A 22,582-nucleotide genomic window follows, 5' to 3' on the forward strand; every position below is an offset into this window, starting at 1 on the left:
CGCATCAAAATTATAAATAGTTCTATATTAAAATAAAAGATAATTAGGGTGATGGACCTGTTCTCTATCTTCATTGTAGCAGTAGTTACACAACAATGTGCTTAGTCGCTCAGTCATGTCCAGCTCTTTGCAACCCCATGGACTGTAGCCCACCAGGCTCCTCTGTCCATGGGGATCCTCCAGGCAAGAATACTGGAGTGGGTTGCCATACCCTCCTCCAGGGGATCCTCCCAACCCAGGGACTGAACACAGGTCTCCTGCATTGCAGGCGGATTCTTTACCATCTGAGACACCAGGGAAGCCCTTCCCAGCAATAATCCTAGCTAAAACTCTTAAACTTTACACTTACAAGGGGTGAATTATATGTTTGAAAATTTTTCTGCAATAAAACTTGGGGAAAAAAGAAGCTAACCATAGTTAAAAAGATAAGCAATCAAGTAGGGGGGAAATTTACCTAAATATAACAAAGTGTTAATAAGCTTGCTATAGCACCCACCAAAGCTAGTCAATCATATAACCCATGATGCAGCAATTCCAATCCTGTGTATAAATCCATAAGTGTGTGATTATATCTGCCAAAAGATATGTAAAGAATGTTTATAGCAGCCTTATTTGTAATAGTTCCAAACTGCAAACAACCCAAATTTCTATCAACAATAGGATGAGTAAATGAATTGTGGTATATCCATACAGTAAAATAATAACATAGCAATGAAAAGGAATAAATGACATATGCAACATGAATGAATCTCCCAAACACAATGGTGAATGAAAGGAGCCTGATATAAGATTACATACAGGATGTTTCCATTTGAAAGATGTATAATACAGGGTAAACTTATCTATGATGACAGATTAGAATATTTGGGAGTGGTGACTGCTGACTGGGAGGAGGTATGGAGGAGTTCTGGGTGCTAAAAGTATTCTGTATCCTTATCCACCCAAATGTTCATAGCAGCACTATTTAAACAGCTAAGATATGGAAGAAACCTAAGTTTCTATCAACAGATGAATCAATAAAGAAGATGTGGGGTGTGTATGTGTGATAAAATACTACTCAGACATAAAAAAAGAAGAAAATTTTGCCATTTACAGCAATATGGATGGACTTGGAGAGTATTATGCTTGGTGAAATAAATCATACAGAGAAAGACAAATATGTTGTAACATATAACATGGAATCTAAAAAAATAAAACTAGTAAATATTAAAAAAACAAGCAAACTCACAGATAGTGGTTATCAGTGGAGAGAGGAAAGGGGGGAGAGACAAGATAGGGGTAGTGGTTTAAGAGACACAAAATACTGTGTTTAAACAAGCTATAAGGATATATTGTAGAGCACAGGGAATATAGTCTATATTTTATAATAACTATAAATGGTTTATAACCTTTAAAAATTGTGATTCACTGTGATTCCCTTCCCCTCCCACCTTCAGTCTTTCCCAGCATCAGGATCTTTTCCAACGAGTCAGTTCTTTGCATCAGGTGGCCAAAATATTGGAGTTTCAGCTTCAACATCAGTCTGTCCAATAACTATTCAGGACTGATTTCCTTTAGGATGGACTGGTTGGATCTCCTTTCAGTCCAAGGGACTCTCAAGAGACTTCTCCAACACCACAGGTCAAAGCATCAATTCTTTGGCACTCAGTTTTCTTTATAGTCCAACCCTCACATCCATACATGACTACTGGAAAAACCATAGCTTTGACTAGACAGACCTTTGTTGGCAAAGTAATGTCTCTGCTTTTTAACATGCTGTCTAGGTTGGTTATAGATTTTCTTCCGAGGAGCAAGCGTCTTTTAACTTCATGGCTGCAGTTACTATCTGCAGTGATTTTGGAGCCCCGCAAAAATAAAGTCTCTCACTGTTTCCATTGTTTCCCCATCTATTTGCCATGAAGTGATGGGATCAGATACCATGATCTTAGTTTTCTGAATGTTTAGTTTTAAGCAAACTTTTTCACTCTTCTCTTTCAATTTCATCAAGAGGCTTTTTAGTTCTTCTTCACTCTCTGCCATAAATGTGGTGTCATCTGCATATCTGAGGTTATTGATATTTCTCCCAGCAATCTTGATTCCAGCTTGTGCTTCATCCAGCCCAGCGTTTTGCATGATGTACTCTGCATATAAGTTAAATAAGCAGGGTGACAATATACAGCCTTGATGTACTCCTTTCCTGATTTGGAACGAGTCTGTTATTCCACGTCCAGTTCTAACTGTTGCATCCTGACCTGTATACAGATTTTTCAAGAAGCAGGTCAGATGGTCTGGTATTCCCATTTCTTGAAGAATTTTGCACAGTTTGTTGTGATCCACACAGTCAAAGGCTTTGCTGCTGCTGTGTCGCTTCAGTTTTGTCCAACTCTGTGCAACCCCATAGATGGCAGCCCACCAGGCTCTGCCGTCCCTGGGATTCTCCAGGCAAGAACACTGGAGTGGGTTGTCATTTCCTTCTTCAATGCATGAAAGTGAAAAGTGAAAGTGCAGTTGTTCAGTCGTGTCTGACTCTTTGCGACCCCATGGACTGCTGCCTACCAGGCTCCTCTGTCCATGGGATTTTCCAGGCAAGAGTACTGGAGTGGGTTGCCATTGCCTTCTCCGTCAAAGGCTTTGGCATAGTCAATAAAGCAGAAGTAGATGTTTTTCTGGAACTCTTGTGCTTTTTCAATGATCCAACAGATGCTGGCAATTTGATCTCTGGTTCCTCTGCCTTTACTAAGTCCAGCTTGAGCATTTGGAAGTTCACAGTTCACATACTATTGAAGCCTGGCTTGAAGAATTTTGAGCATTACCTTACTAGTGTGTGAAATGAGTGCAGTTGTGCACTAGCTTGAGCATTCCTTGGCATTGCCTTTCTTTGGGAATTGTTGTACACCTGAAACATAATATTATAAATCAACTATATCACACATATCACAAATATAGAACAAAAATGTTCTATATTGATCTGGATGGTGATTACATGGGTGTGTACGTAAGTAAAAATTCATTGGACTGTACACTAAGGTTTGTTTACTTGTCTGTATGTAAACTACACCTCAAAAAACAAAAGGATCTAATCTGAATTAATGAAATGAGCAAAGGACTTGAGATCACAAAAGAAGTAATCAACTGACTTAACTCTTATGACACATAAAGGCACATTCCATCTGAGTAAGCATACAAATACAAATGAAAGTTATTTTTAAGTTACAATACCTATAGCTGAGCAAGATAGGAAGTTATGAGGAAGATGCTAAGATCAAGGTTCACATGCAAATGATTATCAAGGAAGTTCTTAAATAAGAAACCAGTAAGGGAATGGAGGCCATAGAATAAGGAGAGGAACTCTGGTGTGTAAATGACATTGCATAGTTTATTCCGTCTCAAGTCAAGTGATCTGGGCTTTCATACTCCTCCTCCTCTATTAGTCAGAAGTTGACTACCTGTTGCCCTGGGGTGACGGAGAAGAACATCAACTTCCTCCCATCCCATTCCCCATTTCTGGCTCCCAGTGCATCCTGCCTAAGAGGTTACTGTAGCTCAAGGACAGTTCTCTGTAGAAGGTCCAGAAGTTATGCTAAAGTTAATTGTGCAGAAGTTAGGGCAGGGGGTGGGGGTGGGGATGCGTGGGGGAGTGGACAGATACAAGGGAATCCAGGGAATCTAGGTGGAGTGTTGATGGGATCTGCAATAATTATCTTGATGTGATGTTAGGGGTTTAATAGCCTGAGGTGTCATCTTGCATGAGATAGATATGACCAATTATAAAAAAAAAAAAAAAAAAAGAAATGACCAATTATGATCAGTTGAGCAAGTAGATAAATACAGCCAGGAATGAATAAATCTTCTTTCCTCAAACTACTCTTTCCAATAAACTTCTTATACTTTTTATATAAAACAGTTGTTTTATTGCCAAGATTAGCCAAAGGAAATATTGGTGATTTATAGGCAAAGAAGTGAGGAGCTGATTTGTTCAGGAAACTTCAGATTCTATTGAAATCTTAGAATTTGACAAGTCATGTTTATGTGCCACCTGGGTTGTGAAACTGTGTGTTTGTTTTCTCTGGCAGGTCTATTTGGTCAGCCTCCACTCTTGTCCTACCTTGTACAATCATACATAGCTCCCTTCTTTGCTAGAGTATGTTGCACTTTAAGATATTTTACCTTAATGGCATCCTGTGAGTCAGCGAGGCCAATTGTTTCCGAAGTGAGCAAAGTGAAGTTATACCCTTTCTTTCTCAAATTTAGCAGCGCATCACGGTCACTCATGAGAGTTATGTAAACTGTTGCTTGGCATGCCTGGAGGTGGAGAGTAATCCCTGTTTTTAAAAAACCTCCCAAGGTGATCCTGAGGTATAGCCAGATGTGGGAAAACTGAGATTAAGTGACCTTCCCAGGTTCCTGAGGAAAGTAAGAAAACACATCCAGGCCATTAATTTATTTCTTAATCATCCACCCACCTATTTACTGAGCATTTCAATTTACAACAAGCATTCTGCTAAATATTGCATCAGTGAAGACAGTTATAATCCCCTTCACCTCATAAAAGATCGTGATCTGGGGAAGGGCTTAGAGTATAAAGTGGGAGCAGTTGGGTATTGCAGCACACAGTTCCCTGGATGCCATTCAAAGTTGGGCAGACAAAGCCTGCAATTAACTTGGGAATGAGATAGACACTGAACTAAGAATTCCAAATATGATAAACCTTATAAGTTAGAGCTTTAGTGAATTTAGGGAATAATAATGTCAATCATCTTCACATATATCTCTGGTCATTTGGGGGCACTGGCACTTTCCTGTGAAGACAATCAAAACTGCTAACTGGCTATATATTTATATCAAGTGCTCTCTTTCATTAAAATATTACAGAAGCTATGGGTTGGCTGCTGCACAGAGGTGACCCTGACCATTTGGTCTCAAATTCCACAAACCAGATTAAACTCCATATTGTGGTTTTTTGTTTTTCAGTTAACTAAGCCAAAGACAGTCCTACAGAGAACTTACCAAGAGTCCAAAGAGATATACAATTCATCTTTTATTTCCCATCTTCTTCTAATGATTCAGTAGAGGACTAGAGGACTTTCTCTAGTCCTCTACTGAAGATAGACAGGTAAACAAATGGCACTTGGTGAAGTTGAACCACAGATTTTAAGGTTTTAAGGTCTTTAAACAAGCATCCATCCATCTCACATGTATGGATGTGAGAGTTGGACCATAAAGAAGGCTGAGTGCAAAAGAATTGATGCTTTAGAACTTTGGTGTTAGAGAAGACTCTTGAGAGTCCCTTGGACTACAAGGAGATCAAACCAGTCAATCCTAAAGAAAATCAATCCTGAATATCCATTGGAAGGACTGATGCTGAAGCTCCAATACTTTGGCCACCTGATGTGAAGAGTTGACTGATTGGAAAAGACCCTGATGCTGGGAAAGACTGAAGGGAAAAGAAGAGGGTGCATAGGATGAGATGGTTAGATGGCATCACCGACTCAATAGACATGAGTTTGATTAAACTCCAGGAGCTGGTGAAGGACAGGAAAGCCTGGCATGCTGCAGTCCATCAGGTCACAAAGAGTTGGACATGACTGAGCAACTGAACAACAGATAAGCATTCTCCCAAAGCAAGTGTGGGCCGTTTGTCTGAATCCTGTAGCAGAGAACATGGTGAGGGCAATGGAATGGAACTCCTCTTGCATGAGGAGTGGAGGATAAAGGCTTTCTTGGATCAGGGCAGCTCCATGGAAAATCCAGGGAAGAGATGAGGGGACTTGACTATGGCGCGCTTTCCTCTACACAGCAGCTGACAAGACATAAACTTGCCCCATAGAGTTGAGCTCAATTGGTGTTTAAAAATCTAACCTATTTCTGCAGTATATCCTTAGCATACTTTTAGAAAGCCTCAAGATTATTTTAAAGAATGATTTAGTCTTCCTAACTCTATTCTTATAGACCTTTGCTGTTCTGATTGTCAAATTGTCTTTTTTTCCTGTTGAATTCATCAAATTCTTCCTGACAATCATGTCAATTTCTTTAAATTCTTCTCCTTTTTCTTCCTTTTTGGTATTATTTATGATCTCATTTGGGGTGTGTGTGGGGTGGTCCTACCTGAGTTGGTTAAGATTTAGATTTCAAAGTGTTTCCCCAAAGACAGTATAAGATCAACAAAGCAAGTAATTAAACTGAGTAGGTGCTGACTGTGGATGAAGCATATGCCAAGCTGTTAGCACAGCAAGTCATTAAAGTGATTACTAAACTCAGTAAAGGAAGATGTGCCTTGGATAAGCTAACCTGGGATAATACGATAAATGAGTTGACTGCATTAGGCAAACTTTCAACCAGGGAAAAGGTTGAAGACAAAAGATAATTTGGCACTAAACAACCTTTCAGAGTTGGAGAACTGGAGATCAGAAGATCTCAAAAGATCATCAGGTCCAAGCCCTGTTCTTAAATATACGATTAACTGACTCTTCTGGGTTATATTGGTTGGATGGCATCACCGACTTGATGGACATGAGTTTGAGTAAGCTCTGGGAGTTGGTGATAGACAGGGAAGCCTGGTGTGCTGCAGTCCATGGGGTTGCAAAGAGTTGGACATGACTGAGTGAGTGAACTGAACTGAACTGGGCTATATTCCTGCCAACTCTAGTTTTCAAAGTTAATCAGAATACATGAAACTTATTTCTTAAAAATGGCTAATATTATAAATGGTTCTTCCTTGTGTTCAGATGAAGGCTCTCCCTCATTTCAGATGTTTTCCTTGGTCAAATTTCTGGCCTCTTGAAAGGAATTGCTTGTCATATTTTTCATTAAAGGGATTAAACCTACAGACTCTAGAGTCAGGTTGTCTTGGGCCCACAGCTTCTCTGCCTCTTCCTTAACCTACCTGAGTTTCTTCACTGGTAAAATGAAAATGCTAACAACTAGCTACCTCAGAGAACTGCTATGAGGATTAAATGAAATAATGTTTTTAAAGTTCTTAACTACTACTTGTATATGCAAAGTATTCAATAATGATGATAATTGTTATTAAATGCTTCTTATATTCAAAGATGGTAATTGAACCAATCCATTCGTCTTCTAAACATCAAAAAATTCAGTTTCCCTTTTGACAGCTTCAAAATTGCCTCACTTTTTTTTCCTGGACAATCAATATGAGGCTATTTAACATCATGGTCGATACCCCTATACCCTCAAAAAACTAAGAAATTTACTATATTGCATCATGTGTTTTTATAATGGTGACCTTGAATCTTTAAAGGAAATATCATATGATATTCAGCACTTTGAAATTCTTAATTTGAAGATGTCAAGCAAGATCCATATTACTTTTTCTTTTTTAAACCAATCCTTAAAAGAATCAGCCACATTCTGAAAAAAATAGTGATGAAAAGTAATAGACATGCTCTTTGCTCTTATAGTGCTCACAATCTGGCAGGAGAGGCAGATATTAATAAAGCAGTAATAAAGAATGAGGACGTAATTAATAAGTGAGGTAAGTACTCTAAAGACATGAAGCATGTTTCTGTGTGACTATATTAAATAGAAGCCTGACCTCACCAGGTTTTCCTGAGGAGGTTAACTCTAGAACCAAGACCAAAGCAGTCAGTAAGAGCCTGGAGCCAAGTGAAGGGGCAGTTAGGCTGTTTGAAGCAGTTGTGGGAGGGAGTTGCTTTGCCTGAAGGGGCCTGTGGTGAGGGTGGGTGGTGGGGAGAGAATGGGGGGAAAAATGAGGATCAGAAAGAAAGGCAGTGTGGCTGGGATGCTGACAGCAAGGAGAGGAGTACCATTAGATAAGGCTGGAGGAGACAGGCCAGTTCCTGCAGGCCCTTTCAGGCCTTGCTAATGATTGCTGTTCTTATCTACAGAGTAGTGGGAAGTCACTGAAGATTCTAAGCAGATTGTGTAGAACAAGATCTGACCTGCATTTTGCAAAGGTGACTATGACTTCAGTGTGGGAAATGGACAGGTAAGGGGGCTGTAATTGTTGTAGGAAGATCAGTAAGGAGGCAACAGGAGAAGTGTGAGTGAGATGTACTGGTGATTTGAATGGGTGTTTTCACAGGACAGATGGGTAAAGAAATGGACTCATGTTATAAATATTTAATAGGCAGGACTCGTTGATAGTTACCATAGGGGCTGAGGAGGAAAAAAAGAGTTAGAATGACTCCTGTGTTTCTGACATGAGTAACTGAAAGAATCAGGTACCACTTAGTAAGATGATGAACACTGTAAGAGAACCTAGTTTGGGTGTTAGATTATTATGAATTTTGCCTTAGACATGTTGAATTTTATATACTTAGAAGATTTCTAATGAGCATGGAATTCAAACAAAAGATGGGGAGTTCTGATGGACATTGCGTCCAACTATGTTTATCTAACATAGCTCTTTGATGGCTGTGTTTTTGTTTCCTGGGTTTAGTATCTGTCTTTCTAGAGTAGTTAGAACAAACCTTTCAAAATTTTCTGTAACTCATTGATAATGGCTTAGGATCTGGGTCAGTCCAGTTAAAGATGTCAGATTGAACATAAACATTCAAGTCCCTTCCTTCTTTTGCCCAGTTAAGAAAACAACAGAATGATTTTTAACAAAACATAAATGCACAAGGACAAAGGGAATAGGATAGGAGACAGCAGCAATAAAATTTAAAAAACTAGGAAGCAGAGAAACAAGTACTAACTGAATTAGGACAGTCAAGAAAGCTGAATCTTAAACTTAATGATAACCAATCCAATTTACAATACAGAGCCCTAAAAAATTAGAGTAACAGATACTTTGGTAAGTGAGTGATTACACAGGGGATTTGGTGGAAAGTGTTTTTAAGAAGCTGGTAGATCAGATTCCTAATTCCCTACTCCTATTCCTTGCAGGCAAGAGACTGATTCTTCCTCATTCAGTATGAAACTTAAGGCTTATTCCCATGCCAAGAACTAACAGGGGTACTCTAGACTGAGATTACCAGGAAAGGAATAGGACCACTATATTGGCAACTGGGGAATCAAGTGTAAATAATTAAGTTGTATATTGAGACTTCCTCAATCTTCTTCCTCCACTTGGTTCCCAGAACACTGTTAGCCAGGCATATGTTTTCCTGGTAAAAGGCTGGAAGAATCCTCTGGGTAATCTAATAAGCCTAAGAGAAAAAATACTGACATGGGTCCTGTATGTTGGCCTATGTTACATCATCCTGTAGTAAATTCAATGGAGAATCCCCTTTCACGTGCAGCACATCCTCTTTTCAGTGCCCTGTTCTTAAAATAAAACTTGACAGTCAGTGATCATCATATATTTGAGGAATGTCTATTAATGCAAGCTACAGACCAAAACAAACAGAAGAAAGCAACTTGAAGGAAACAAACTCTGTCAATAGAAAATTTAGAAAATTAACTATCTTGTCTTCAGAAAGATAAGAGAAGATATGAAACAATAACAGGGTTGTCTATAAAAGGAACAGTCAATAAACTCAAAAGGAACTTAGATATTAAAAATATGACATTAGAAATGAGAAATTCAATATAAGGGCTAAAAGATAAAGTTTAGGTATTCTCCCAAGAAGTAGAAAAGAAGAAAAGACTAACATACAGATAGAAGGAGAGAAAAGATGAAAATTAGGGAGCAGTATAGGAGGTCCAATATCTAATAATAGGGTTACTAAAAGAACCCCATGGGGACTGAGCCAGAACTGTGTTTGAGTGTCTCCTGTGGAGGTATGGGTCAGCTGTGGACTGCTGCAGGGGCAGGGGCTCTGGGTGCAGTAGACCTGGGTATGGCATTCTTGGAGAAGGTCATTATCAACCCCACCATAGAGCCACCAGAACTTACACAGGACAAGGGAAGTGACTCTTGGAGGACACAAACAAAAGCTTATTTGCACCAGGATCCAGGAGAAAGGAGCAGTGACCCCACATGAGACTGACCCAGACTTGCCCATGAGAGTCCAGGAGTCTTCGCTGGAGGCGTGGGTCAGTGGTGGACTACAGCGGGGTAGGGCACACTGCGTGCAGCAGTGCATGAATGGGACCTTTTGAAGGAGGTCCCCATTATCTCCATTACCTCCACCATAGTTTGGCCTCAGGTCAAACAACAGAGAGGGAACACAGCCCTGCCCATCAACAGAAAATTGGATTAACGATTTACTGAGCATGGCCCCGTCCACCAGAACAAGACATTTCCCCCCTCAGTCATGCTCTGCAATCAGGAAGCTTCTATGAGCCTCTTATCCTTTTCCATCAGCGGGCAGACAGAATAAAAATCACAATCACAGAAAACTGACCAATTTGATCACATGGACCACAGCCTTGTCTAACTCAATGAAACTATAAGCCATGCAGTGTAGGGCCACCCAAGATGGACAGGTCATGGTGGAGAGTTCTGAAAAAATATGGTCTACTGGAGAAGGGAATGGCAAACCACTTCAGCATTCTTGCCTTGAGAACCCCATGAACAGTATGAAAAGGCAAAATGATAGGATACTGACAGATGAACTGTAGGTCAGTAGGTGCCCAATATGCTACTGGAGATCAGTGGAGAAATAACTCCAGAAAGAATGAAGAGATGGAGCCAAAGCAAAAACAGCACCCAGTTGTGGATGTGACTGGTTATGGTTATGTTGTAAAGAGCAATATTGCATAGGAACCTGGAATGTTAGGTCCATGAATCAAGGCAAATTGGAAGTGGTCAAATAGGAGATGGCAAGAGTGAACATCAATATTTTAGGAATCAATGAACTAAAATGGACTGGAATGGGTGAATTTAACTCAGATGACCATTATATTTACTACTGTGGGCAAAAATCCCTTACAAGAAATGGAGTAGCCATCATAGTCAACAAAACAGTTGAAATGCAGTATTTGGATGCAATCTCAAAAACAACAGAATTATCTCTGTTGTTTTTGTTTCTAAGGCAATCTCAAAAACAACAGAATTATCTCTGTTGTTTTTGTTTCTAAGGCAAACCATTCAATATCACAGTAATCCAAGTCTATGCCTCAAAGAGTAATGCAGAAGAAGCTGAAGTTGAACAGTCCTATGAAGACCTAAAAGACCTTCTAGAACTAACACCCAGAAAAGATGTTCTTTTCATGATAGGGGACTGGAATGCAAAAGTAGGAAGTCCAGAGATACCTGGAGTAACAGACAAATTTGGCCTTAGAGAACAAAACGAAGGAGGTCAAAGGCTAACAGAGTTTTGCAAAGAGAATGCACTGGTCATAGCAAACACCCTCTTCCAACAACACAAGAGAAGACTCTACACATGGACATCACCAGATGGTCAGTACCAAAATCAGATTGATTATATTCTTTGCAGCCAAAGATGGATAAGCTCTATACAATCAGCAAAAACAAGACCAGGAGCTGACTGTGGCTCAGATCATGAACTCCTTATTGCCAAATTCAGACTTAAATTGAAGAAAGTAGGGAAAACCACTAGACCATTCAGGTATGACCTAAATCAAATCCCTTATGATTGATTATACAGTGGAGGTGAGAAATAGATTCAAGGTATTAGATCTGATAGATAGAGTGCCTGAAGAACTATGGATGGAGGTTCGTGATATTGTATAGGAGGCAGTGATCAAGACCATCCCCAAGAAAAAGAAATGCAAAAAGGCAAAGTGGTTGTCTGAGGAGGCCTTACAAATAGTTGAGAAAAGAAAAGATGCAAAAGGCAAAGGAGAAAGGAAAGATATACCCATATGAATGCAGAGTTCCAAAGAATAGCAAGGAGAGATAAGAAAGCCTTCCTCAGTGATCAATGCAAAGAAATAGAGGAAAACAATAGAATAAGAAAGACTAGAGATCTCTTCAAGAAAATTAGAGATACCAAGGGAACATTTCATGCAAAGATGGGCTCAATAAAGGACAGAAATGATATGGACCTAACAGAAGCAGAAGATATTAAGAAGAGGTGGCAAGAATATACAGAACTGTACAAAAAAGATCTTCACGACCCAGATAACCATGATGGTGTGATCACTCACCTAAGGCCCGACATCCTGGAATGTGAAGTCAAGTGGGCCTTAGGAAGCATCACTACGAACAAAGCTAGTGGAGGTGATGGAATTCCAGTGGAGCTACTTCAAATCCTAAAAGATGATGCTGTTAAAGTGCTTCATTCAATATGCTAGCAAATTTGGAATACTCAACAGTGGCCAGAGGACTGGAAAAGATCAATTTTCATTCCAATCCCAAAGAAAGGCAATGCCAAAGAATGCTCAAACTACTGCACAATTGCACTTATCTCACATGCTAGCAAAGAAATGCTCAAAATTCTCTAAGCCAGGCTTCAACAGTATGTGAACCGTGAAATTCCAGATGTTCAAGCTGGTTTTAGAAAAGGCAGAGGAACCAGAGGTCAAATTTCCAACATATGATGGATCATGGAAAAAGCAAGAGAGTTCCAGAAAAACATCTACTTCTGCTTTATTGACTATGCGAAAGCCTTTGACTGTATGGATCACAACAAACTATGGAAAATTCTTAAAGAGATGGAAATACTAAAGTACCTGACCTGCCTCCTGAGAAATCTGTATGCAGGTCAAGAAGCAACAGCTAGAAGTGGAAATGGAACAACAGACTGGTTCCAAATCAGGAAAGGAGTACGTCAAGGCTGTATGTTGTCACCCTGCTTATTTAAATTATATGCAGAGTACATCATGCAAAATACTGGGCTGGATGAAGCACAAGCTGGAATCAAGATTGCTGGGAGAAATATCAATAACCTCAGATATGCAGATGACACCACCCTTATGGCAGAAAGTAAAGAAGAACTAAAGAGCCTCTTGATGAAAGAGAAAGAGGAAAGTGAAAAAGTTGGCTTAAAACTCCACATTTAGAAAACGAAGATCATGGCATCAGGTCCCATCACTTCATGGCATCAGGTCCCATCACTTCATGGCAAATAGATGGGGAAACAATGGAAACAGTGACAGACTTTATTTTGGGGGGCTCCAAAATACTGCAAGTGGTGACTGCAGCCATGAAATTAAAAGATGTTTGCTCCTTAGAAGGAAAGCTATGACCAACCTGCTGCTGCTAAGTCGCTTCAGTCGTGTCCGACCCTGTGCGACCCCATAGACGGCAGCGCACCAGGCTTCCCTGTCCCTGGGATTCTCCAGACAAGAACACTGGAGTGGGTTGCCATTTCCTTCTCCAATGCATAAAAGTGAAAAGTGAAAGTGAAGTCACTCAGTCGTGTCCGACTCCTAGCGACCCCAGGGACTGTAGCCCACCAGGCTCCTCCGTCCATGGGGTTTTCCAGGCAAGAGTACTGGAGTGGGTTGTCATTGCCTTCTCCAATGACCAACCTAGACAGCATATTAAAAAGCAAAGACATTACTTTGCCAACAAAGGTCCATCTATCAAAGCTGTGGTTTTTCTAGTAGTCACGTATGGATGCGAGAGTTGGACTGTGAAGAAAGCTGAGTGCCGAAGAATTGATGCTTTTGAACTATGGTGTTGGGGAAGACTCTTGAGAGTCCCTTGGACTGCAAGGCGATCCAACCAGTTCATCCTAAAGGAGATCAGTTCTGAATATTCATTGGAAGGACTGATGCTGAAGCTGAAACTCCAATTCTTTGGCCACCTGATGCAAAGAACTGAGTCATTTGAAAGACCCTGATGCTGGGAAAGATTGAAGGCAGGAGAAGGGGACACAGAGGATGAGATGGTTGGGTGGCATCACTGACTTGATAGACCTGAGTTTGAGTTAGTTCTGGGAGTTGGTGATGGACAGGGTAGCCTGGTGTGCTGCAGGCCATGGGGTCGCAAACAGTCGGATACAACTGAGTGACTGAACTGAACTGAAAAGAACAGAGGATAGTAAATCATAACAAAAATATTAATGTAAATATCCTGTAATCCCAGTTTCCAAGGTGAAGAGCCCACCAACTACCCATAACAATAGGTAAAAAAGAAGCCCACCTGAAAATATCATGATAAATTTTCATTGACATAGGATAGCACCTATAATAGTGTCTAGCACATAGAAGGAACACAATAAATTTGTACTTAGGAATAAACAAAAAATCCAAAACAAGAGGGACAAGGACATCTAACAGAGAATATTAGATGTAATGAAAATCACAGTATGACTGTCTTAAGTCTGTTCAGGCCACCATAACAAAATACCACAGACTAGGTGATGTGTAAATAACAGAAATTTATATCTCACTGTTCTGGAGGCTGGAAAGTCCATGATGAAGGCACTGGGAGATTTGATATCTGGTGAGTGCCCACTTCCTGGTTCATAGATGATGCCTTATTGCTCTAACCTTACATGCCAGAAAGGCTTCCCTGATAGCTCAGTTGGTAAAAAATATGCCTGCAATGTAGGAGACCCCAGTTCAATTCCTGGGTTGGGAAGATCTGCTGGAGAAGGGATAGGCCACCCACTCCAGTATTCTCAGGCTTCCCTTGTGGCTCAGCTGGTAAAGAATCTTCCTGCAATGTGGGAGACCTGGGTTCGATCCCTGGGTTGGGAAGATCCCCTGGAGAAGGGAAAGGCTATCCACTCCAATATTCTGGTCTGGAGAATTCCATGGGCTGTATAGTTCATAGGGTGGCAAAGAGACATGACTGAGTGACTTTCACTTTCACTTTACATGGCAGAAGGAGCAAGGGAATCTCTCTGGGATCTCTTTTATAAGGGCACTAATTCCAGTCGTGAGGGCTCTACCCTCAAGACCTAACCACCATGGAATGGGCCTAATTCCAAATATTATCACATTGGGCATTAAATTTTAACAAATGAATTTTGGAGAGCCACATTCAGGCCACAGTGGACTACACAGAACGGGCAGAGGGGAAGAGAGCTCACGATGGGAGTGGGGGATGTGGGAGACAGAGGACTAAATCCTCATTTTCTAGGGTGGAATGACAATAAAGAATGTCTAAAATGTAAAACCCACAAAGTAAGAATTCAAATATGTTATTTAGCAATACGGAGGCAAATTCCTTAAGAATCAGCTGTTTAGGTAGGGAATGACTCTAGACTGTGAGAAATAGGATAGGGAGGTAAGGACCAGGGACTGTTGTTTTCAAATAAACCTCGAAGAACTCTGATTCTTTAAATTATGTGTATGTATAACTTTAGTAAAAATAAAATATGAATTAGACAAATCAAACCCTGGAAGTGCCCAAGTGTTCAATTCCTAACATGTTAATTGCATGGTGTTGGGTAGGTTATTTAATTTCTTTGCCTGTCAGTTTCTTTATATGAAAAATGGGAATAGCAATGGTACCTATTCTGTAGGGCAGCTGAGATGATTAAATTGAATACAGTTTATAAAACTTAATCTAGCACCATGCCTGGTCTATGTTCTGGCATTTGGAGGGTTCCTTTTGCTGTACTTCTTGCCAATCATTTTTATTTTATTCACTCAGTTTTTCCTTGGATTATCATATTGCCATCACATTTCAGATCAGATTGGCTTCCCAGATGTTAAACGCACTTTATTTTACTTGGAATTCTGAGTGCTATCAAATACATTGAATGATTATACCAGTATCTCGCTAAGTGCCAAAAGCATATACAGTGTGATTACATGTACATGAGAAATTCTTCCACAATATCTGGCATGCATTTACCATGAGTTATGAGCAATCCATATTTTCTCCTTTATTGTCTTTTTTCCCCCCAGTACAATGGACCCATTCCCCCTCTATAAAGTCAGGGGAATAATAGACATTTTAAAAACAACTTTTCTGTCATAAATTTATAATTTCATCTGTCTTTCTCATCTATTATGTGTGAATCTTACTAGTTTGACTCTGTGAGAGCCAAATTATTCCCAGGTTCCTACAGGCACCTCATTGTTCCTACCCACCAAAGCCATATTCACAGCCTGTTTGGGGCATAAATTACTCTAGTGTGTGTTCTCTGGCTTGTTTGAAAATCACCAGAAAGGGGCAGGGTGAACATTCAAGTTCATGTTTTCTCATTCTAAGCTAAGTATTCTTTCTGCCATATGAACTGAGTGCCCATCAATAAATGACTTAATCTCTCTGGTCTCAAATTCATGACATGAAGGTATAAAGTAGATAACCTATAAGTTTCTACTAGCCCTAACATTCCATGAATTACTGGGGTATTTCAGTAGTTTCTGACTCACAAGAGTTAGCCTGTATCATTAACCATGTTTATTTCTTCCATACAGGGACTGTGGTTTCTACCAAGTGCCAAAAATTTGTATGATTGTGAAGTCTAAGTTACTTACGTGCAATTTTCAATCCCTGTCTTATTCATAAATACCAAGGCACAAAATAGCTTTGGGTTTTATTTTCACATTCACAATCACTTGGGAATTTTATCAAGGCTGAGCAAGAGATTTGGAAACTCATAATGCATTTCCCAAGAAGCTGCAAGGGTTGTGAAATTCGCAGTGCTCTAGCCTTCCTGAGAGAGTGGGAGCTGACTGGACAAGACAGCTCATTTACAGTAATGTTCCTGGGTAATTCTCTGGAAATAATGGCAAAGGCAAGGTAATTGCTGCCCAGTTTTCTGCTTTCAGCTAGGGCTTGTAAGCAGTGGAACACCCACAGGCTTTTCTTCTCCCTCTGCCCCAGACTTTCACTCAGCAAGCTCCACTTGGAGCTAGGAGAGGCCATAAATAATACAGCCCAGCCCTGTCCCCTGTGGGAACTCAAAGGTACAAAAACCAAGTTAATGCCATTGATAGTTTCAACCTGGATACAGATCAAAGAGAGTGAGATTGCTTTTTGTTTAACTCTTGGCTAAACTGTGTAATTAACTGTTTGACCCACACTTTTAGGCAGTCCACTTCACTTGCCCACCCCTTACAACAATTACTCAGGGGTCTTCCTTAGTCTGAGTGGTTTTAGGCCTTGATAACTTATACCTCTGTGAGAGATAGCCATCAGTCTATGCTTAAAGACCCACAATCAACTCTTAAGAAGATTCTTTTGAAAAAGGAATTGCTATGAAACTTGTTTTTAGAGCTGATTGGGAATAAAGGCATAGTACTAAACACCCTTCATAAAAATCCATAAGCAACTAAAGATGGTCTGATGCATTGATTAGAAATTACTGATCCTTGAGAATGTCAATAATTAATGAACCACTAAGTAAAGTTAATTATTATAACAATGCAGAGTCAAAAAATCTATCCCAGCCTTTGCTTTTCCCATGCTTTGTAAGGCTGGGGGTGGGGGGTGGGGCGGGGCGGGGGGCGGTGTGTGGGCAGGTTGGGGCATAAAACTGGGACAGGGGTGATGGTGGTGATCATATTCCAGAGACTACTCTGAGGCAAACTGAACTTTTACTGTGTGTCAGTGCTTTCTTGTTGGTGGCAGTCTATCCCCACCTTTACAATGCATCCAAAGGGCTCCCCCATTAAAATGGTGTCCTGTAAAGAATATGATAACATCAAGCAAAATGATTTATAAAACCTGGTTCCATTTACAGTGTTCCCTCTTTCAGAGAGCTTCCCTGGTGGCTCAGATGGTAAAGAATCTGCCTGTAATGAGGAGACCTAGGTTTGATCCCTGGATTAGGAAGATCCCCTGCAGGAGGGAATGGCTACCCAACTCAGTATTTTTTCCTGGGAAATCTCATGGACAGAGTGTGAACAAGCTCTGAGAGTTGGTGATGGACAGGGAAGCCTGGCGTGCTGCAGTCCATGGGTTGCAAAGAGTTGGACACTGCTGAGTGACTGAACTGAACTCAAAAACAAGAATGCTGTAAAGCTCTTAGCATAGTGGTAGGCACATAGTGAATGCTCAATAAATGTTTTCATTCAATCACTCAGTCATGTCCAACTCTTTGTAATACCATGTACTGCAGCACGCTAGGCTTCCCTGTCCATCACCAACTCCTGGAGCTTGCTCAAACTTATGTCGATTGAGTCAGTGATGCCATCCAACCATCTCATCCTCTGTCATCCCCTTCTCCTCCTGCCTTCAATCTTTCCTGGCATCAGGGTCTTTTCCAATGAGTCAGCTCTTCACATCAGGTGGCCAAAGTATTGGAGTTTCAGCTTCAGCATTAGTCCTTCCAGTGAATATTCAGGACTTATTTCCTTTAGGATAGACTGGTTGGATCTCTTTGAAGTCCAAGGGACTTTCAACAGTCTTCTCCAATATCGCAGTTCAAAAGCATCAATTCTTCAGCACTCAGCCTTCTTTATAGTCCAACTCTCACATCCATACATGACCACTGGTAAGACTATATGGATCTTTGTTGGCAAAGTGATGTCTCTTTTTAATATGCTATCTAGGTTGGTCATAGCTTTTCTTCCAAGGAGCAAGCGTCTTTTAATTTCATGACTGCAGTCATTATCCACAGTGATTTTGGAGCCCACGAAAATAAAGTCTGTCACTGTTTCCATTGTTTCCCCATCTATTTGCCATGAAGTGATGGGACTGGATGCCATGATCTTTCTTTTTTGAATGCTGAGTTTTAAGCCAGCATTTTCACTCTTTCACTTTCATCAAGAGACTCTTTAGTTTCTCTTTGCTTTCTGCTGTAAGGGTAGTGTCACCTGCATATCTGAGGTTATTAATGTTTCTTCTGGAAATCTTGATTCTGGCTTGTGCTTTATCCAGCCTGGCATTTTGCATGATGTACTCTGCATATAAGTTAAATAAATAGGGTGACAGTGTTCAGCCTTGATGTACTCCTTGTCCAATTTGGAACCAGTCTGTTGTTCTATGTCCAGTTCTAACTGTTGCTTCTTGACCTGCATGCATATTTCTTTCTTTTTTTATTTTTATTTTTTAAAAATTTATTTTATTTTTTTTAATTGGTTTTGCCATATATCAAAATGAATCCGCCACAGGTATACATGTGTTCCCCATCCTGCATATTTCTAAGGAGGCAGGTAAGGTGGTGTGGTCTTCCCATCTCTTTAAGAATTTTCCAGTTTTTGTGGAAAATTAGCAAATGTTAGCTAGTATTTTTATTGTAATTTTATCATTATGGATCCTATCACTTAGCTCCTGAGGGTACCAACTAAACATTCACTGATAAGAAGGTGATATAATCCACCTTAAATAAACTGCCTGGGGCTTGCACAGAGTCTATTGGCTTTTGGGCTGGTAACTAGAAAGCAATGCATTTAGTTTTCTTGACCCTTGATAATGAGATTCCTTATAATCCAGGGGCTTATAAGTTTACAGACTCTGACAAGAAAAACTTTCAAAGTTTTGGACATATACACACTTCCCCAGAAGGGCCACAAACCAAGAGACTTTGCTGAGATGTCAACTTGAACTGAAAGGAGTTTTCTGAGGCCAGTAAATAAGTTGTTATGCTGATGAACAAGGCCAGAAAACTGCCTGGCATGTGTGTCTCAACTTTCTGGTATTGTTCTCAACTCATTTCACAGGCAGTCAATGGTGTTATTATTTTGTGTGTTTCCCAATTGCTAGCTCTGGCAATGCAAGTGAAGTTCTAAGAAAATGATTGTTCTTAGCTAGGCAGCAGAGTTTGGGTGAAGATGAGTATGTAGAATGTATAATTTGGAAGTAATTTCAGTCTATGACAGACATGAATGAGTCTTTTATACCAAACAAACAAGAGATTAAAGTGTTTTAGTGAGTATTCCCAGTGCAAAAATTGTTCATCAGGTGAAAATAAAATTTTGGTGAAATGAAAAGGCAGTAACTTATTCAATAGATATCTTCCCCAAATGACATGTCTCAGCTTACACATTACAGCATTGTTTGTAATATCTAAAAATTGGAAAAAATAACTCAAATATCCATCTGACTCTGCAATCCCATGGACTGTAGCCCACCAGGCTCCTCTGTCCATGAAATTCTCCAGGCAAGAATACTGGAGTGGGTAGCCATTCCCTTCTCCAGGGGATCTTCCTGACCTAGGGATTGAACCTGGGTCTCCTGCATTGCAGGCAAATTTTTTTACCATCTGAGCCACTAGGGAAGCCCATCAAATATCCATCAACATGAGATTAATCAAATAAATTATAGTACATCCATCAATGGAATATTATTAAGACCTATAAAAGAATAAGCAAGCTATGTATCAGATAAAAAGATCACCAAGCCATATTATAAAGGAAAAAAAAGCAAGGGGCAGAATATTGTAAAAAAAAGAAGTGGAGGGAAAAAATATATATACATATTTACTTATAAAGGCACAGGTTATTTCTGTATTGACACAGAAACATTGGTAACTTCGGCGGTAGAGGGGAGTGGGAAACTGGGTGATTGGGGACAGAGATAGGAAAGACATCTCACTAGAGATAATTTACCTTAAAATTTTTTAATCATGTGAGCATGTTATTGTCTCAAAAATAAACTAGATTAAATTTTTTATTAAAGATGGAATTAAAGAAAAGGCAGTAATTTGTAGGATGTGATTTTGTGTATAGAAAATGACATGTCTACCTGAGGAACAGGCAGAAGCCAAAAACATACATGAAATTTTTCTGTTTTTCTCAATTTTGTAAATTTCATAAGTTTTTAGAAATACCCTTTAGAAATGTCAAGCAAATACACTGAACTTGTATGATGAACATTTCTGGTCATTTATGATCAGTTAAATCAAGTAATAATGACAAACCAATACGCTTAATTAGGATTGTATTTTTTTTTTTTTTGGCTATATCTTAGTAGACCCTCCATTACAAAATCGTGTTTATTATAGTGAATATGGTGATGTCTGTCAACATCCATTTGATTCCACCTTTAAGATTAGTTGTCCTATTGTTGGGTGGCCAGTGGTGGCCAAGATTAGTATAAAACAATCACCAGGGACTTCCTTGATGGTTCAGTGGTTAAGACTATTTGCTCCCAATGCAGGGGGCACAGGTTCAGTCCTAGGTTGAGGAACTAAGATCCTTCCTGACATGGCTGAAAAACAAAACAAAATAAAAAACAATCACAGTAATGTCATCTTCCTTACAGATATTTAATTTGTTCAGGAATGGGCAGCATAAACCAAACCTGAAAAGTTTTTCTGTATGTATTAGTTTTCTATTTCAATTCTACTAATTTATTGGTAAGGTTATATTTTTATAGCAACGATATTATTTAATGTTTTTCTTCATACATGTTTTCAGCTATCATGTTACGTAGAGAATAGTCTTTGTAATGAAATTCCTTGATGGACAATAGGTCAGGGCAAGAAGAATTGACTCATTTTATAAAATGCTTCCTCCAAGATGGGGAAGAGTCCACAGATTCCCCAGCATCTGCCTAGCAGTACAGCTTTCCAAGTGTCTGTCGGACATTGAACCTCACTCCCTGACACAGCGCGGGATATTGATTGACAAAGGTTCTATTCCAGAGGTTGCTACAGTTTTTCTGTAAAAGGTCAGATAGTAAATATTTTGGGCTCTGAGTAGTCTCTGTCACAACTACTCAACTCTGTCCTTGCTTAGAAGCAGCCTTTGGCAATGAGTATGGCACCATTCCAGTACATCATCATTTACTAAAACAAGTTTGGGGTCATAGTTTGCTGACCTCTGTTCTATTTTTTTTTTTAATTCAATTTCTAAGCAGAAAATTCCATTTGGGGGATGATATCCAGCATAGGCTACATTTAATTAGAGCTATTTATATCTTGTGATCTGATAACCTGGCCTCCTATATTGGGTGGTAGAGACACAAACTCTGGAGTCAGAGAAACTAGGTTGAAATTTCTGCTCTGCAGTGGTTATGTGGCCTGGAGTTTCTCTCTCCTAGCTTTATTTTCCCATCTGTGGAATGTGGATCAGGGTCCTATTTTAGACGGGTATGTAATTATTAAATGAAAGTGTATGTTAACTGACACAAAGAACATGATCAAAACATTTTAGTTTCCTTTCCACCCCCACAAAAACACATGCAAATTGGGCAATACCCTACCTTATTCACACATATTTTGCAAACCCTCTCTTAGAGGGCTAATGTTGGAAATTAAAAATTAAATCTAATTACCTTTAATTTCAGATTATGCTATTTTTAAAAATCTGTTTTCAGTTTCTGGAATCTATTTTTTTTTTTTTTTTTTTTAGCTCTAACTCCTGCATGTTAACAGCCAGCCAGGACATGTCATCAAAGCATTCAAGCAAAGGCCTTAATTCTGATAATTCTGATTAACTCCTAGGGAAGTAAAGAAAAGCTATAAAAACATACGACTGGATTTTAAAAGTCCAATACTCAAAAGAGTTTTTGAGAAAAGAGTAACAGTTTAGATTCTATTTGATGTTTGCTATGACCATGAATCAGCTTTTTAGAACTGATTTTATTGTAAAACTTCTTAGGGAAATCACTCTCAGTGCCATAAGTGGTGGATTTTAACAGCTTGAAATCATTCCCCTTTGATACTTAATACTACTTTAAAATACCCCCCTTTGATAAGTTTAATTTAAAAATATACATGCATATATGAGGCAGTAGTAATAGGAAGTACTTCCATAGCAGGAGAGCGGTTCTGTGTGTTTATTTACTTGTATAAACATACTGTTACCACAACATTGAGTATATTTATCACATGCTTTTTAGGTTGGGAAATATTTAAGTCCTCCCATAATTAAAAAAAAAAAAAAAAAACTTCAAAGCTTCCTCACTAGGGAAATGATGTGAATCTATGTTAAAATGGCTATTTAACATCAATAAAACAATAACATCTTCAAAGAA

This window comes from Bos javanicus, chromosome 2 (assembly GCF_032452875.1).
Source record: "Bos javanicus breed banteng chromosome 2, ARS-OSU_banteng_1.0, whole genome shotgun sequence".
NCBI classification, from domain to species: domain Eukaryota; kingdom Metazoa; phylum Chordata; class Mammalia; order Artiodactyla; family Bovidae; genus Bos; species Bos javanicus.